The 19,637-nt window shown below is 45.2% G+C and overlaps 1 long non-coding RNA gene across 2 annotated transcripts in view; it reads right to left on the bottom strand.

The window, feature by feature from the left end:
* LOC114671954 (uncharacterized) overlaps nucleotides 1-19,637 on the bottom strand; it is a 152,012-nt gene that overhangs the window by 89,926 nt on the left and 42,449 nt on the right. The window contains exons 2-4 of one of the 2 annotated variants that reach the window (XR_013402758.1): nucleotides 8,292-8,452; nucleotides 5,419-5,517; nucleotides 2,252-2,638 (exon numbers count right to left, since the gene is read on the bottom strand). The exons of the other annotated variant lie outside the window; for it this stretch is intronic. This is a non-coding gene — a long non-coding RNA (uncharacterized LOC114671954). Of the gene's footprint in view, nucleotides 1-2,251; nucleotides 2,639-5,418; nucleotides 5,518-8,291; nucleotides 8,453-19,637 lie in introns of those variants that run through there. 2 annotated transcript variants of the gene reach the window in all.

Genomic DNA, 19,637 nt, shown 5'->3' with positions numbered 1-19,637 from the left:
ATGTACTCTGACATGCTAACACTCACATTCCTGCCTAAACTAAATATTCCCGCCAGCGCTGCCAGATACCATGATCTTTTGTTGCCATAGATGCCCCTGGAGGAAAGGGGTAAAGGGATGACCTGGAATAAACATGAGCCCTTGATAGCTGTGTCTCAAAAGACTGAGAAGCCACACCAAGCAAAGTGTGGCTATCTAGACCTCTAGTTCCAGTTACAGTCATTGGACATAATTCCTGGCAAGAAAGGGGTAATCCAAAGTCAGGCAAAGGTCAGTCTTCTGTGGGTCTAATGAAGTCTATTGGAAGAGTTCATCCTGATGCCTCATTTGGCCTTGCTGAGGTCAATGTCCTTTAGCCAGAAGCTGTATGAGACACACTAGCATATATACAGGACACACTAGCATGCCTGTCCATGTGCAACACATTTTAGCCATGTGTTTACAGTGAAACCTGGCCAAAGGACTCCACCTCCAGTGAGCAGCCTCTCCCTGACTTTTGCAACTCTGAGTCTGGAAGTGTTCCCTATCCAGGATGGTGATGAAGATGAAACTCTCCCTAGAATGTCCCTCTTCAGAGGCAGTCTGAGTTCATGTAGGAGACACAGACAAGGGCTAAGGGCAGAAAGTGCCTGTGATGGCATTTGGTCGTGAGGCTTTCAAGGCTGGATGGTCTCAACAAAGCCTGCCAGGCCAGTTCTTAACATTGGACAGAGACTGGACATCTGGTTCCCTCCCCCTTCAAGTGAGGAGGGCAGAAAATACAAGAAGACTATGGGCTAGAAGCCCTCTGAGGCTAGTTAGCCTGGATGAGTTTGAGAGAGTTCAGTGACAAACACTTCTAACTCAAGTCCAGTGCCTTCCTCCTGATTGTTGCTTTAGGTTGACTACCCTCATATCAATTCAATAACTTTTCCTCCTTCTCCTCCCTACTTTCTTCTCTCTCCCATAGTGGGGGCGGGGGGCCCAATATTTGAAGAAGTACAAGATTAGGAGGCATTGGGGTTGAGATTAGGAACTAGAAAAAGGTCCAAATGGAAAAACTAAATGCCTGATCAGGCCTTACGGCATGTTTGTTGAGAAAGAGGTGGAGGGAATGCTGATAACCAGAAAGGCCAAGAAAGGTCTTCTTGCGAAGGCCTCCCACAGATTCTGATAGTACATTTATAAGCCAAGCCAAACGCCACAGAAAGACATGTTCCAAACGTAATGGGTTCCATGGGCTTGGGTAGAATGGATGTCATACTTGTTTGAGATGTTTCCAGTATCTTCCCAGACTGCGCCCAGAGCGCTAACTATTACAACAATGTCACCGAAACAGGAGTGCCCTGGAGTGCTCCACCCTCCACTCTGGGGGTTAGGCTTTGTGCATTAGCATACATTCCCAGCACTTATTAGAACTCCCTCCTGAGTACAAGATACTTGGGCTCCAACATAATTGGTTTACATTTAAGTGCCCAAATGTGATTATATAACTTTGATTCAATTAACAGGTCTGACTTGATTCGAACCTTGCTCAGGTATGAGCCAAATAGTCATCTAAATAATAATTAAAACAAGACAAACCAGCCTTGCTGGACTCCAGTGTCGGGAACTGAAGGAACTTCCGAGTCATCAGATGGAGTTGATGGATCCAGAAGCTCAACTCCCAACACTATGCTCACTTGCCTTTGAGGCTCAGGGCTGTGGTCTGGGGCACCCCAGGCATGACCAGCAGGGACTCTCAGTTGCTCCCTCTTTCCAATTTAGCAATGATAAAAGGGAGTCTAGGAGTTGAAAGCAGAGCTAGGATTTTAGTTCAACACAAAGGTTGAAGGCTCATCTAATCCAACCTCCCATCCCGTTTAGAAACCCCTGACTGTTGTCACACCTCTGCCTGGCCTTGGTTAAGAACCGGAAGCCCACTACCCCCACCAATCTTAAATGGTTCCAACTATGGTCAACCTTCGTTTGTTTTGATCTCAAATCCACTTTCCTATAACTTTCATTCAAAAGTCCTTTTATCTTTAGGCCTCCCATGCCATTTCTCAACTCCCTCAACCCACTCAAAATAAATTCTGGAACCCAGAAAGCTTACTCTGCCACAGTATGTTGATGAGCGGCTTAGACTCTTATGAAACTCAGTCATAAGATTGACTCTGCCCTGACTTTTGAACATCACAGCTTCAGATCTGGCAGGGGTCAGAGGAACTAAGGAACTCAGTGCTTTGTTGTATGAAATCATTTTGAAGACTAGAACAAAATCAGAGAGGAAAATGAAACAAGTATTTTAAATCAGAGCTTTTGCCAGCATAGTGGCATATGTTGATGGGAGAATCTGAATGTTTTCTGAATAAGTTTTTGTAGCACACTGACATTTATGATTAGTTTATAATGATAATGTATGACTTTCATAATATTAGACATGGATCTCAGTGAGGGCCAGTGTGGGGAAGGGGAAAACAGATACTCAACATCTTCAAAACTGGCTAGCAATTGAGTGCACATATCACAGGGGAATGACCCTACTCAGCTACTAAAGACACTGTGGGTCCATGGCGAATGATGTTTGAGTTCAGCCCTGCCAAACTCAGAGATCAACCTTGATATCACTTTGATCTTTTCCACATTTCTGCTGCTATTTGCCATCAAATCCAGAGACCTGGAGGAAAAGTAAGAAGAAAGAACTTTCAGTGGTTTGAGATAAGCTCCTCTTCACATCCCTGAGCTCAGGGCAGGCAAAGCCTGGTGAATGCGGCACACAAAGCCCAGGCTGCCTGCCCTTGGAAGCACATACACTGCAATACTGTATGTCTCCATGGTCCCTACGGTCAAGGATAGGAGGTCCACGTTTAACTGCTGTTATTTAATCATAACAGACTGTGTGGCATTTTTCAGATAATGGAGCTAAGGCTTAGAGAGATTAATGTCACCCAAAGTCACACAGAGCTGAGGGCTGGGCTTTAAACTCAGGCCTGCTCATGTCCACATGGGGAGGACCAGAACTCCCAAGGAAGCCCTTGGATGGAGTGTGTCTGGCCCACAGCAATGAGAGAAGGGGCAGTGCCACCTTTGGCTTCTTGGGCAGGGCAACTGTTCTCTTCAGGATTCGATTTCTTATCACATGCAGAGAATTCCTTAGTTTTCTGGGTCTATTTGTAAATTACTCAGAAAAACCTGTCTGGGTGTCCATTCTACTGTCAGGACAATGGGGAGTGGGAAGCCAGCAGGTGAGTGGGGTGTCAGTGATTTCCTGTCATGGGGGGCTGGACTGGGTTCTGACGCCACTCTCCTATCACTTCCCCTGCCTTCTTTCCCTGTCTCCCCATGCCTCTTCCCGCATACTCAGTCCATAGGATCGGGGAGACCCCACAGTGGTCTCCACACTTCAATTCTGTCTTGGCAAGTGTCAAATAGAGACCCTGCCTTCCAGATACCTAACTCGGGGGGTTGGCTTAGTCTATGAGCCAAAAAGAGGAGAGAAGGTCTATCAGGAGTCCTTCATAATCTCCAGACTAAAGGAGAGTGTCACTGTGGGAGAACGAATGTCCTCAGGTGGTCTCTCTTCAGGCCTTTGCCTAGAGTGAGCCAGTTATGTGGCATCAGGAGTGGCCTCAGCATGGCTAGGGTGGTCCTGCCCTCTGAGAATGAAGGGGCTAGAATAAAATGGGCGAATTAGTTTGCTTCTCGTTATTCGCCCCAGCCAGAGAAAGCTTTGTAAAAGATGGCTCTAATTCGATTAGAGTTAGAGTTAATAATCTCTTTGCCTCATCTGCAGAATCCTAGCCCTTCACGCTTGCCCCACTCACCCCTCCTCTTCTTTAGTCTCTTCACCACCCTGTCTCCACCCATGCTTTGCCCTCACTGTACCTCCTCTTCATCCTCAAACACCCCGTGCACTTTGACACCATTGAGACTTTGTTGTTCCTTCTACCTGAAGTAGCCCTCCCTCAATCCTCTCCTCACCATCTACACCCAGCTCAGTTGTCACCTTCTTGCTGTAGCTTGCCATATGTCAGGCAAAATTAATTACCCCTCATGCAAATTCCCATAGCACTTTGAATGTGTCTCTATATCACTCATCACAAGAGCTATTTGTTCATACGTCTGTCTCACTGGTTGGACGATGCACTCTTTGGAGGGGAGTGATTACTTCATATTCCTGTATATCCCTGGGCCCTAGAACATGGAAGCGGGTGCGTGAATGTTGTTAGGAAGTGGATGCAACAGTGAAGATATTCTTCAAGGGGGTCCTGGGCAGCTCCCTGGGGTCAAGTACGAAAGACAGGCTTCTAAGTGACAGGACCTCTTCTCCCTCCCTTACCAAATTGTCTAGTGGGTCACAGCTTGGTTCCACCAGCTCTGGTGCAAAAGGTCATTCACCAAAGGCAGAGTTAGGTTTGGGAGCTCAAAGGTTTTTTTGAAGGACATCAAGGTTACTTTTTAAACCTATGATGATGGTTCCCCACAAGAGAGGTGGAGACAGAGAGGTGGGGTTCACAATTTTGAGCTGGGTAACTTAGAGCAAATTGCTTAATCTCTCTGAGGTACAATATCCTCATCTATACAAATGGGGAAATACTGCATACCTCCTGTTGCTGTGGAGATTAAAAACTACTCTTTATTGAATTCATTGTACAGCTACAGGCTCTACAAATATCACCCAGTGAGAAAGGGACAGAGACAGAATCAGAAGTTGTACCACCATTCAATATGAAAAGGACATTGGAAACTGCAAACATGTACAGAAATATTAGCTATAGCTTTTTCTCTTTCTTTCTTTCCTTCCTTCCTCCCCTTTCCCTTCCCCTTCCCTCCTTCCCTCCTTCCCTCCCTTCCTCTCTCCCTCCCTCCCTCCCTCTCTCTCTCTCTCTTCCTCCCTCCCTCCCTCCCTCTCTCTTTCTCTCTTTCTTTCTTTCTTTCTTTCTTTCTTTCTTTCTTTCTTTCTTTCTTTCTTTCTTTCTTTCTTTCTTTCTTTCTCTTTCTTTCTTTTTCTTTCTTTCTTGAAATGGAATCTCACTCTGTTGCCCAGGCTGAAGTACAATGGCACAATCTTGGCTCACCACAGCCTCCACTTCCTGGGTTCAAGTGATTCTCCTGCCTCAGCCTCCCAAGTAGCTGGGATTACAGGCATGCACCAAAATGCCTGGCTAATTTTTTTATTTTTTTATTTTTAGTAGAGATGGAGTTTCGCCATGTTGGCCAGGCTGGTCTCGAACTCCTAACCTCAAATGATCCACCCGCCTCCCAAAGTGCTGGGATTACAGAGCTATAACTATTTATTGAAAGTATTTAGGTCTCAAAATATTTGTCCTGTTGGGAACGGAAACTAGCAAAAGAAAGACATTTTTTTCTGGGCCACCGTGAGTAGCTGTTGCAGGAAGTGCAAAGGCGAAGGGGTGGTAGGAACAGCTAGTTGTCTACCGACAAATTGTGCCTCACCTTCCATAGGCTTAATGGTTTCTGAGACATGGCAGCCCAGCCAGGGATTACACTTCCTGGCTCCCCTTGCATGTAGGTGGGGCTGTGTCATACGTCCTCCTGTGGAATGTGATCAGAAGAGACAGGTGTCACTTGCAGGTCAAGACGGTTAAGAAGAGGGTGTGAACTGCCAAAAGACAGAAGCAACTCAGGTGTCCATCACGGATGAATAACTAAACAAAGTGTGGTGTATACTGCAATGGAAGGAAATTCTGACACCTTTTACAACATGGATAAACCTTGAAGACATTACACTAAATGAAATAAGCCAGTCACGAAAGGACAAATATTATATAATTCCACTTATATGAGGTACCTAGGACAGTCAAATTCATAGAAACAGACAGTAGAATGGTGGTTTCCAGGAGCTGAAGGAAGGAGGGAAATGGGGATTTCATGTTGTTTAATGAGTACTGAGTTTCAGTTTGGAAAGAGGAAAGAGTCCTGCAGATGGATGGTGGTGATAGTTACAAAACAATCTCAATGTACTTAATGCCACTGAACCGTACACTAAAAATGGTTAAAACAGGATATTTTGTGCTATGTATGTTTTACAATAGTTGAAGAAGAAAGAAGAGGCGGAGGAAGAGGAAGAGGAGGAAGAGGAGGAGGAGGAAGAAGAGGAGCTGTGACTTCTCCATATCTGCCAGTTGGAGGCAAAGAACTTTTAGGTCATAGATGAAAGAACCACACAAGGGAAATAGCCTGTGCCCCTTAATCACCACGTAACAAAGGACCCTCACTGACTAGGAATCTGACATTGGACTCTTATTTGAGTGATAAACAGACTTCCAATGTGTGAAGTCATTGAGATTGGGGTTCAATCTGTTGCAGCAGCTAATAGAACCCTAACACAACCTGTAGCTGATATTCACAGCTGATGTGGCAGAATGGCCACTGATGCAGCAGGGTCCCCTGGTAAAGAGATAGGGGATAGTTTCAGAAATGGTCATGGTTTGAGACAGAGAAGACATTTCTGCTGAGGGCCCATCTTCAAGTTGAGCAGTTCTCAAAAACTAAGTCACAACCTCTTGTCTGCAAGGTGGCTTCCAAGGACTTTGTTTGTAAGGAAACTCAGAGGAGCTTATCTCCTTGAAAGACATGTCACCCATTCTGGGTTAGAAACTGGGTGTGGGCTTGGGGTGTGGAAGGCAGGGGAAGAAGGAGACTGTGGTCCTCAGTCTGTGAGGGGTAGGCATGAGATCAGTCCCTACATGCTCTGATAGGCAGATCATGCCCTGGCTAAGTGGCTCTGCAGTTCCATTTGAGTGGCAGCTCCTTAGCTGAGCATAGCATCGAAAGAAGGCAGGGATTGTCGTGTCTTGTGCTGAAAGGATGATTGTCAGTAGGATATATACCACGGCCACTAGCTGTGACCGGAGCTAGCCACAAACTCCACGATCAGCAGCAAAGGAAGTCCCAGCATCAGGAGTGCAGAGGAGGTAAGAGTGACCAGGACAAGCTCTGGGGCTCAAATGGGTCTCTGGAATTTCAGCTGCAGCTACAGTGTGTGGAAGGCCTTTCCTGGCTGTCCAGGCCCCAGTCCCTCTGCCTCTGGTGGTGGTCTGGGACCCCTAGGCATGGCAGGGGCTGAGGAGCCCTACAGCCTCCAGGCATGCATCTGAGGTGGCTCCAGTGGCCCAGGAGACAAGGACTGACTTTTGGCTTTCTCATAAGCATCCTGGTAACCTGGACTTCTTGGACTCATCACAGGGAAATGACCCTGGGAAAGAGAGAAGGCCATTCTTGCTAGAGGGGAGATGAGGCTAGAGCCAAACTCACAGAGCACATAAAAGAGATGTAGCCTCATTTCATTCCTCAATTTTGCAAAGAATTTACTGTTTTAATGAATTAGAGCAATTCAGGGTCACCCTATAATAACCATACTCTTACTTACATGTATTCTTTCTTTCCTCCTAAGCTGGAGAGGAAGAGGTGAAGTTAGGGTTTGGGAGCTGGGGATTGCAAACAAATTTGACAGTTGTGTCAAAATCTGGCAATGTACATAGGGCTGAGTCATGTAGGTAAAAGTCATGTGAGTTACATTAAAATACAAGTTGAAAATGATTGGTTTTATAATTTTTTATCAGAGATTTAATGTTTATTAAATGTATGAATGCTTCCCTGTTCCCTATTATAGTGTAAGATCTCCAGAATTCTCCCACAGTGGCCATTAACACTGCTGTGGGTTCTTACCTCTCTTTAGCTTGTCCCTGGCATTCACCCTGTAATGTGACACCAGGTTCTGAGGCCTCCAGAGATGACAGACTGCAGAACATTCAAAGAAAAAGTAAAACAGAGACTCTGCCTCTCTCTGCATCCTGTCTCTTGGAGTTTCCTGGAGTCAGTCCTCCATCTTCCTACGAGGTGGTGTCTATTTCTTTCTCTTACTCGGGATTAATGTTTGCATTTTCCTTCACCAAGGCCCCAAGGGGAGGCATAGCACCCTGCCCAGGGTCTGAGCCCTATTTACAGAAAGGTGTTTTTGCTGCCCTGACATTTTTCACAGTCTCTTATGCATCCTCAGCCTGGGCCTTGTACAAACACTAGCTGATAAACATCTGATGACAGTCTTTCAAATGGTCCAAGGCCACCTGGGTCCTGCTACCACTTCCTGGGTTTGGTCCCAGGGCTAGGACTGAGCAACAGCCCCTTCCAGCCACCTGACCTGGGCAGGGCCCTACTAGGAAGGGGAGGTCTGGCCCTGGCCATTGAAAGCTGACTCAGGGCGGCTAAGCCAGAATTCCAGCTCCCACAGCATGAGGAGTCCTCTCCTCTCCCCTCTGCTCTCTTGCCAGGATGACACACCCCTGTCTCCTGCTGTCAGTGCTCACCTGCATGGGAAGCACTCGCTGGGTCACGGGACTGTTTTCCCATTTCCTTCAGCACCAGTGGCTGTGGTGACTTGAGGTCATTTAGAGACCTGCCAGCTCAGTCTCCTCTGTCCTTCTTGCCCTCTTGCTGCCTCTGGGAAGGGCCGAGCTATTCCTGACACCTGGAGTAGGACAACAGCATGAGGAATCTATGCAGGGCTGAATATAAGCAAGCTGGGCTCCTCATGAATGACAAAATGCAAGCTCATGAACTCCGACCTCAGGTCTATGTGCCTGGAAAGGCCACTGCCCCCAGGATGTCTCCATATTCTCCAGCTGGGGGTGGGGAGGCTTATGTTCTCACCTCTGGCTCCTAGTTTCTGCTTCCACTGGGTTGTTTCAGTGTGAGTCACTTTGCCATCCCGTGTACACTGTCCTGGGTCTGCACTCAGAGATGTGGAACTCGGACCCTTGCCTTGATTTCCACAGAAACCAAACCCAACAACCATCTAAGACTTCTGTGCAGGCAGCAGACTCTGTCAAGGGCTGCTCAGCCAAGAGGATTTACACTGCAGCAGAGCAGACAACTTCGAGTGGAGTTTTTGATCTTTAATGATCCTCTTTGAGGCCACTCCCAGCTCTAGAGATTTCCCAGGGATCAGATCATCCCACGCTGCTAACAAAGCTCATGTTTTTCCACAGGTTCATGAATGGCCTATACTGGAACCACTACTGGGGGACTCGGGGGGTCTGCTGTGTGTGTGTGTGTGTGTGTGTGTGTGTGTGTGTGTGTAAGAGAAAGAGGTGGTGGGTTGTATTTGGTGGCTTGTTTCCACTTTGTTTTGTTGGGACACTTGCTTGTAAATGAACCTTTACATTTGGAGGCAGGCGTCCTGCTCCTTGCGGTGCCCACTCACCAGGGTAACCTCTTAGACCCCATCCACAAAATCCAAAGAGTTGAAAAGAACACAAATGTTGTCCAGCTCAGGAGTCTTCAAGCATTTTGCCTGCATTGCATGTCCCCGAAAATAATGTAGAAACATTGTATATCCCCCTTGACAGTTTTTTTTCCTCCTCCACTCTGAAGTGATCCCTTAAAATTTTTGTGTTGGTATTTTAAATTTTTAATCTTGAGTTTAAATAGCTGAAAAATGTTACATTTTACTGTAAATTTGAAATATTTTAACATTTTAACAGTTAAACATTTTGGAATAACTATAAGCCGCTATTTAAATGTATAAAAATAGAATTGGAATGTTTTAGCAATTTAATATCCTCCATTTAAAAAAAAAAAATCATGAACAAGCTCTTCAACGGTCAGAAATTTTACATTATTCCTTTTTTCTCCTCGAGTTTGTATTTCCACTCCTCTTTCCCTAAAGAACTTTATCCTGATATAATACACATTTATAATTAAAGTCTTTTATTAATCACCTTATCATTTCTCTTAAAATGTATACAAATTCAATTTTTTTTCCTTTTCTGTGACCATAAAGCTATGTTGTCCAATACTGATATTATGGAACACTCGTTAGTTTCTCCTTCACCTTTGTCAAAATAATTGGATAGTGTTGTATTTGTAAAAGGATTAATAATCTAATTATTAGCATAATTCACTCTTTCAGCTAAAATCAATACTTTAATATTGTCTCTTTGGACTCTACACCAGCACTGCATGAGAGTTCCTATAGCAGCAAAGACGATCCACCCTTCTCGGGGAGGATTTTGTAGAAGGTGGCTTTAAAAAACATTCATTTTCCCCATTTCCTCCTCCCTAATATGGGTTTTCCATCTGGGCTTCCAAGGTATCCCAGATTCATAACCTACTTCCTGAGATGTGGGGCTTCCTTTGGCTCTGGCCGGGGGGCTAAGGTGAGAGAGGTTCTAAAGTCAAAGCAGTTGTGAAATGCCACAAATCCACTGGGGACAGCTATGAGTTGAGGTTCTGGAAAGGAGAATGAGTCATTGCAGTTATTGTTAGTCTGTGTATCCACTTCAGTCTCATTTGGAAAATGTGTAATGACTTGCCCGTGCTCAATAAGGCCCCTTGCATTACCAACCATGATTCTTGGGCTCTCAATGCAATTCACACAAGGCCAAAAGAGCTTTTCCAAACAAGGCTTCACTGGAGCTTATGCCTGGACATAAGAGAGGCAGCATGAGAGAGAGAGAGAGAGAGAGAGAGAGAGAGAGAGAGAGAGAGAGACAGAGAGAGAATTCCCTCACTCACTCCCCCAAAAGAGCCTTGCTTTTTTATTAGGCAAAGCGCAGGAACTGACATGGGGCATGAGGTATACAGGGTGGGCTGGGCAAAGCACCCGAGGGTAGGGGATGCGGGTCAGCATATCTGGTTGCCACGGTTATCTTGAGTAATGGACCACCTGATGCTCTGGTAGGTGGCAACAAGGCGGTAACTCAATTGTCAGCATTCCTTCCCTAAGTGGGACCCTCCACAACCTCGTTATCGCCAAAGGCCAGTGCCTGAAATTTGTAAAGTAAAAGGCATGGTTGCACATTATGGTATCAGTGAGGCAGTAGTGTGAGTTTTGTGATCACTAAGAATGCTCCAGCAGGGCGGAGCTGAAGCCAAGCCGCCATCTCCACTGTCTCATTTGGTCCTCCCTTAGAGCTCTCCCTCCCCGAGTTCACCTGCCTGATCAGCCAGAGCAGATTTCCCGCACATCTAGGTCCTTTACACCCTCTAGCCTACAAAGCATGAAGAGGCCCCTATTGGCCCTCTGGCTCTAATGGGCTGAGAAGGAGCTTAGCAGGAGAAAAAGTAAGTTTCCCAGACCCGTCCTAGGAGAGAGTCTAGAAGGCTTGTTTCTCCTCAGAAACACAAATGGTAGAGATGATTTTTCCATCTCATTATTCCAAAGAATTCTCAGGCAGTGACCATGAATAACTTATAATTCTCCTTCTTTAAAAACAAACACACATACCCCTGGGAATAACTGCGCCCACAGGAAGTAGGCTGGCCCAAGTGCACACAGCCAGGAAGAGTAAGAACCCTCCACGTTTACTTCAGAGCAAGGTTTTTAGCAGGGAAAATGTTGTTAGGTTGTGTCTACTCCTTCCAGTGCCCTCTTCCCTCCTCCCTCCCCACAAATCCCCCACTTCCGTCACATGTTGGCAGGAACTTGCTGTTCCTTGGCCAGCCAGGAGGCCTGCCAGAGCCCTTCCATTTTCCGGAGGGCTTCTCTTCTATTTCTAAACAGAGTTGTTTAAAACCGGATGCTACACAGAGCCAAGTTCCTCACCCTTCAGACCCCCTCCCTGACCCCTGACCCTGTGAAGCAGTCCCCTCCTCCCTTTATTGTTCTTGACTCTGGGCCTGTGCCTGTAACCAAAGACAATGAGTTGGGGGCAGGGGCCGGCACAGGCTGCAGGCCAAGGGGGAAAGCTGCCAGAGGAAATTTCACAAGGTAAAGAGGTTCCCAAAAGAGCCACGTCGTCCCTCAGCCCCTCCCATTTCCCTCTCCCCCTGCCTTGCTGTCCTGGAGGGCAGAAGAATGAGACCAGTCCATCGAGGAAGTCCCTCACTTGAGCAGGGCCAGACTTAGGCCATCACAGAACACAGGGAGAGGGTTCTAGTTGGAAAAACAACCAAAGGAATGTCTATGCCCTTCATTCATTTAGTTGTAATAGATGGCTCTTTTAACAGGTGTCCATTCATTCATACTTTCACTCATTCATTTTCTATTCAACAAGGTGAGGTAGGCGGTGGCACTCAACTCCAGAGGCATGGCTTGGACACTTGGACACGGGACCAGATTGAGGACTAGCTAAAACAGGGCCCCAGAGAAAGCCGCTTTCAATCAGACACGCCCACCAGTGTGCCGTGTCAATTCACCGTTGCCATGGCAACATGTGGGCATTACCACCCTTTTCCATGGCAATGACCCAATGACCCAAAAGTTACTACCCCTTGCCTAGAAATTGCTGCATAAACTAATCCTTAATCCGTATGCAATTAAAGTGCTTGTAAATATGACTGCAAAATGGTCCTGAGCTGCTACTCTCTCCCTACACTGTAGCCCTGCTCTACAGGAGCAGTCATGGAACTGTAACACCACTTGAACCCAGGAGGCGGAGGTTGCAGTGAGCTGAGATCGTGCCACTGCACTCCAGGCTGGGCAACAGAGCGAGACTCCATCTCAAATAATAATAATAATAATAATAGTAATAATAATAATAAAGCTGTTTTCTTCTACCTCTAGCTTGCCCTTGAATTCTTTCCTGGGCAAAGCCAAGAACCCAATGAGCGAAGCTCCACTTTGGAGCTTGCCTGCCCTGCGTCAAAGGCATCTACTCTGTACCTGCTATTGTTCCTCACAGCCATTGGGCTATGACAGTAGATAAAACAGGCCAAAATACCTGCCCTCCTGGGTCTTGTACTGGTGGATGTTAGAAATTTCATACAAGGGAAGAAGGAATAGGAAGTCCTTGGAAATATGACAATGAAGAGAGTAGTCAATGACAATAGCCGTTGACCCTGTTGCAATCTTAATGGGATATACAGAGTCACCAGGCCCGAAGTCAGATCTGGCAATCAGGAAGACCAGAAAACCAGCCAGGAGTCTAATGGCTAATAGGAGTAGCAAATCAGAAACATGGCTTTGGATTTCCTGCTGCAACAGATGTGTAGAGGGGAAGCAGGTGGGCTCTGCTCAGGTCTGGGAGGCAGGGCATTCTGGGGGTTTCCCTCAGGCTGGCCTCCATGCCTGCTGCCACTGTCTTAGCTGCACCATCATAACCACACATCATCCACAGCAACAGGAGAGGACCCCAAAACAAACAACCATGGCCTTCCTCAAGAGCTGTGGTGATGTCCAAGTGGTTACAAAAAAATTCCATTTTCCTCAGTGAACTAGTCCTCATGCGTGGGGGAGGCTTTGTCACTGGTCCTGGTTATTGCTTCTTGGGCAATACCTCCCACATTTTGCTTTCAGTTTCTCTGCTTCCAGCGTATCTGTCCCATGCTAGCCATCTATTATTCATTCAACAAACATACACTGGATAGCAACCGTGCATCAGGCCCTGCACAGGGTGCTGAAAATGTCCTTCTGGAGGAGAGAGACACAAGTGGTGCCTTGAGGGCTGTCATGGGAGAGGCAGGCATGCCATGAACAGCACACACATGGGCTGAACTCTCGTGGACGGATAGTGAGCCAGGAGCTCTGGGGGCAGCCGGGAAGGAGGGCACTCCTGACTCAGCCTCAGGTCCTTGAGAATTCGTTTGGCATTGTTTGGTTGGTTGCACTGTGCTAGGCACCGCCATCTCAAGAAAGCTTAGCTTAGCTCAGAAGGGACAGAACGTTCATTTGAGAAGAATGAATAGAACTTTCCAAGGCAGTCAACTATGGAGAGGAAGCGGGGGAGGCGTGCAGTCAGAGTGAGCAGCCTCTGTAGAGCTGAGAGCTGGGAAAGGGCAGGGTTCATGGGAGGGCCAGGGAGTGGTGCACAGGATGGGAGCCTGAGGGTAGGGGTAGGGAGGTGGCTGATTGGAGGGAAGCTTGGTGTTAGAGGGTGGAGAGGACAGAGGGCATGGAGGCCATGCCAAGGAAAGTTTGGACTTTATCCTATAGTAAGCAAGAAGGAACTATGGAAGTCTTTTAAGGCTGGGCATGATATGATCAGATCTGGGAGCTACAAACACATATATACACATATAGATAGCTATAAAAGAAATTCAAACATCTAAATAGTCTCTCTATATCTACTTTAAGTACACATGTATGTGTATATTTCACCCATACAAACCTAGATAATCAGTTATTGTGCTTTTCTTCCTCTATCGCCTCTCCCCTGGTCGGTCAGAGGCCTGTACATTGCCCAGGAGAATTATGATTCTCTTAGCAGAAATACAAAGGGAACACAGGCAACAAAAACAAAAATAGACAAATGGACTTAATTAAACTAAAAGGCTTCTGCACAGCAAAAGAAATCATTAATATACTGAAGAGACAATCTGTAGATGAGAGAAAATATTTGCAAGCTATTCATCTGACAGGGAACTAATATCAAGAATATGCAAGGAACTCAAATAACTCAATGGGAAAAAGAAAAAAAAATCCCATTAAAAAGTAGGCAAAGAACGTGAATAGACATTTCTCAAAAGGAGACATACGAGTAACCAACAGGTATATGAAAAAATGCTCACTATCACTAATCATCAGAAAAGTGCAAATCAAAACCACAATGAGATATCATCTTACCATAGAATGGCTATCATTAAAAAGACAACAAATAACAGATCTTGGCAAGGATGCAGAGAAAAGAGAACTCTTATACACTGTGGCGGCAATGTAAACTAGTACAGCCATTATAAGAAACAGTAGGGAGACTTCTCAAAAAACTAAAAATAGAACTACCATTCAATCTAGCAATCCCATTACTGGGTATCTACCCAAAGGAAAAGAAATCAATTATCAAAGGAATACCTGCACTCCCATGTTTATTGCAGCACTATTCACAATAGCAATGATCTGGAATCAACCTAAGTGTTCATCAACAGATGAATGGATAAAGAAAATGTCTCATAGATATACAATGAAATACTATTTGGCCATGAAGAAAAGTGGGTTAAAGGGTACAAATGTGTAATAAGACAGAAGGAATAAATTCAATGCATGATAACAGAGTAGGGTGACTATAGTTAACAAAAATGTACTCAGATGATGGACACAATAAATTCTCTGACTTGATCACTACACATTAAATACATGTAATAAAGTTTGACACGTGCCCCATAAATTTGTATAAATAAAAAAATAAAAACAATAGTTAATATTCAGTTGGGTTTACCTCTTACTTCCAAATGATGCTCTTGAGAACCAAGAGGCAAATGTCTAGGGAAATAAAGAGGACTCAGAAGAGAAGAGTGGAAGAGGGATAGGCAGGTGACTTTCTCCCTGCCACAGGGGTCACTCCTTCTCCTCCACCATGGGGGTGGCGATGGTGCAGATGGAGGCTGGAGATGGAGGTCTGGCCGTAGGGAGGATGGGTCTGCATGAGAGGCTGCCAGCACCGTGGGTGTTCGGTACCAGGGAACTGTGCAAAAAAAAAAAAAAGCCCACATATGCAGCCCACTTCTCATCTTTCCCACAAGCACATCTGACATCTGAGCAGATGCTGTTCACATCTCTATGGGATAAATCTGCCCATCAATAGCTGGCTGGGCACTACTGGTAGTCACATTGCAGAGGGAGGCCCACTGGGTCCTGAGACTGCTGAGTCCCATCCAAACTGCCTGTGTCCATAGTCCAGGACAACCCTTGTCCTCCTCCCCACAAAACAAGCAGAAGTCCCTGACATCCCACAGGAGGGGGAAAAGGAATGGTGGGGAAGAGGAAGCCATATATATACTGCATATCATTATATCTTTTGAGATGACTTTAAAAATCTACCTGCTTTGGTCTGGCTGTATCACCACTCAGATCTCACTTTGAATTGTAATAATCCCCACGTGTCAAGGGTGGGGCCAGGTGGACATAATTGAATCATGGGGCTGCTTCCCCCATACTGTTCTTGTGGTAGTGAATATGTCTCATGAGATCTGGTGGTTTTATAAATGAGAGTTCCCTTGCACAAGCTCTCTTGCCTGCTGCCATGTAAGACGTGCCTTTGCTCCTTATTTGCCTGCTGCCATGATTATGAGGCTTCCCCAGTCATGTGGAACTGTGAGCCAATTAAACCTATTTCCTTTATAAATTACCCAGTCTCGGGTATGTCTTTATTAGCAGCATGAGAACAGACTAATACACTACCCAATGTAAGATTTTTTTTATTTGAAGAGAAACCAAGTTTAAGGAGAAAATTAAGAAGGGGTAGTAAAAAGATTAATTTGGAAGGAAAGTTAGTATCCAGTGATTTACACTGATCTTATATAATTACCAAAAATAGGATATGAATTAAGCTCTGAGCTTCTTATGAAACAAAGCAAAAATGAGAATGTAAAAGTTACAAAACTGACAATGAACAAAAGACAAAAGAAAGCCAGTTCCTCAGTGAGAGCTTTCTTTTTCCTTATTCTGGGGCTTGAGTGAATTTTCCTCCAAGTTCTCACACAAGGGAAGTCTCATAGATTCTCAGCAATCTATACAATGTTAAGTTCTCTACAGCTATTCCGTAGGGTTCCTGGAGGTGACATTCCAAACCTCAACTTAGGACCAGCAATTCTAAGAGGTGGCAAAGAGAGAGAGGCCAAATACATCAACCCAGTAGTAGACTCACCTGATTTGGATTGGGAAATAAGATCTATGCTATCTAAGGGTAGACTGCATGTCCGTCAGGCAATCCTCCATAACTGTTTGCTAAAAGTTGGGTCACACGTGGTTGGAAGATACATTATTTGGAAAGAACTCAGCTAGCGTAGAGTAACTTTCTATTACTGATTAAAGGCAGATCAGTAATCTTCAAAATCAATGTGACACACATCCAAAGAAATACTAGATAGTCGTTAACAGTTATTTTCTATATCATAATTTTTATGACCTGATAATTGTCTATAATATTACAGGTTTAAAAAATCAGTAACAAAATAGGATGTACAGCATCAAACATGGAAAAAAGAAGAATTTAAACATGGAGAATATATATACATATATATATATACACACACACATGCACACACACACACATGCACACACACACACATACACACATACACACAGAAAGATAAAGAATAGACAGAATGAAAGAATATAAACTGTTAGCTGTCTATTTCTAGGTGGTAGAATTTGACTGCTTTGTGCTTATGCTAGTTTTGGGTTCTATTCACTCCTGAAAGGACAATTTGGGTGCAGCTGTTTGGGAGATAATAGAAGGAGGCACTAAAAGTGGGGCGAAGAAGTAGAAGAAAGAAAAGAAGGTCAGTATGGGATGTGCTGATGAATGGGCTACCACTGTTGGCAACTGGAGCTAAATCCCTCAAGGGAAACTGAGAGACTCTATGAAACACATCTCAGAACAGTCCCATCAAGGGTCAAGATAGCTGGTCAAGATATTTATCCACCCACTCTCATTCTCCATTTTTAAGGATCACTTCTGGAAATGTTAACTCCCCAGCACTCCCAGCACTTTCAACCACCCTATGTGCAAGCCAAGAAAGCTCCTATAGCCAGAGAATGTTCTCAAGAAGGGGACAAAGGTGCTTGAGAAAGGAAGCCATCCATATATAACAGAACCATCCACTAACTGCAGATGACTTCCAGGTGGATTAAGGAATGTGGGCAGGTCACCAGCAGTGTAGTTTTCATATTTTTTACATATATTACTTTTGGTATCAGAAAAATCGTATTTCTAAAAATGGACTTTTCAGAAGCTACATGTGCTGAAAGGCACAGATTATGAGAATGAAGGACTTGACCGTGACTCCCATATGAACAAAAGGAATTTGTCTCTGTCCAAAGGTGGACTGGGGCAGCACTATAGAAGGAACAAACTTAGAGAATGTTTCTGGGTCCAATCCAGAAAACAAACATATGAGAAGTCAAGGTCTCAAATCTTCACTCCATAGAATATTGATCACATTGATGTTGGCCTGAAGTTTATTCAGACTGGGAATTCAGTCTGAAAAGCTCAATCATGCATTCACGAAGTGTTTAAATTTGAGCATCACAGTTTCCAAGGAAAGATGGCTTTCACTTTAAAATTATAATTGCAAACTTCAAATGGGTGCCCAGCACTGCCTGATAGCATGACTGTGTCTATTCTAAGTAAGCTCACTTTCCTCATTGTGGTGACCATGAGAATGTGTCTTGCAGTGTATGTGTAATTAACCACAGGCCCCAGCCACTGTACTGTGAAAGCCATCACTGTGTCGACTCTAAGGCCACCTTCCCACAGGCTGCTTGCAGCCAGTGGCTGAGCTCAACAGGGATAACAAGTCAAGCTCATTCAGGGGAAACAGGGCACTCCTCTGACAGCGAACTTTGGCTCAGCATTAATCCTGCCAAACCTTCCCCAGATTTCATGGCAATCTAGGATGCTTCCATCCAATCTCCCTTTCTTTTCTCCTTCACTCAGGGTCAGACTTGCAGCACTGTTGGACAGCTGTACCAGCCTCTTCTGACTCCCTCCTCACTTGTTCCCACAGGTGGTTCAAGTAATAAAATCTTTGTATGCTTATTCCCATCTTGACATTTGCTTCTTAAGGACCTGGACCAACACACCACTTTATGAACGGGCTCTTTCCTGCCTTCTCTTTTCTCAACAACTCCCTTCTCTCTCCCCCTCTCAGCTGATGACATGGGCTCCTGTTTCCTTGAGAAAACGGAAGGCATCAGATGAAGCCTAAGCCCACCAGCATCTCCTTCCTTCGTGCTAATGTAGCAGAGAAGATGTCCCCTCTCCAGGCAAAGCCCAGTCTTTCCAAGGGTGCCCAGGATCTCACCCCTTTCCCCCAAAGCAGATCTTCACTCCTTCAGGTCTCTCCTCCCTCTCCTGCAACACAATCTCTTCCTTACCCTCTGTCGTCCTGGCTCCTCAATCTCTCCAGCTGTTTCCTCACTCCTCTGCTCCTCTCCAAAATCAAATGTCTAGTAAGAGATCCTTACACATTTTGTCTCCACTTAGTTACTTCTCATTCATTCCTAATTCACTTCATTTTAGCCTCAGCAACCACCACCCTGGTGCTCTTGTCAAGAATAGCATGGCCTCCACCTTGGCAAGTCCATGGAATATTCTCCTATCCTCATCCCACTCAACTGTTCAGCATCATTTGGCACAGCTGACCATTTCCTTGTTCTTTAAGCCTTCTCTTTTGATTCACACCATAGATTCCTGGTTTTCTCCTACCTCACTGGCCACACCTTCTCAGTCTCCTTGCCTGACTCTTCCTCCTTTGCCAGAGATTTCAACCTCAGTTTCTCCAAGACGCTCAGTTCTTTTCTCTGTCCCTTCTCCTCAATAAGCTCATTCACTCACTTGACTTCCAATACCACTGACATGGCACAGCTGTCAACTTTCTATCTCCAGCCCTTACATTTCCCCTGATGTTCAGCCTTGTTTCCACCATCTGCCTACTCCACATCTCCACTCACATGCCTGATGGGCATCCCCAGTTTAACAGGTCAAGAGCTTTTGATTTCTCTTCCCAAGTATGCTCCTCCCCAGCCTCCTCTTTTCAGTAACTGACACTACCATCCACCCAGTAGCATAAGCCAGAGATATCTGGGGGTCACCCTTGATTTCATCTTCTCCCATACTCTTCATGTTTAATTCATCTGTCACTTCTTCCTCAGAAGTATGTCTCAGGTCCACGTATATCTCTTCATCTCTGTGCATCTCTCTGCATCCTAATATTCTCTTCTTATAAGGAGACCAGCCATACTGCATTAGGGCCAACCCTGATAACCTCACTAC

This window comes from Macaca mulatta, chromosome 13 (genome assembly GCF_049350105.2).
Source record: "Macaca mulatta isolate MMU2019108-1 chromosome 13, T2T-MMU8v2.0, whole genome shotgun sequence".
Taxonomy (NCBI): domain Eukaryota; kingdom Metazoa; phylum Chordata; class Mammalia; order Primates; family Cercopithecidae; genus Macaca; species Macaca mulatta.
The sequence above is the reverse complement of the archived record's forward strand: the minus strand, read 5'-3'. Positions and strand labels throughout refer to the sequence as shown.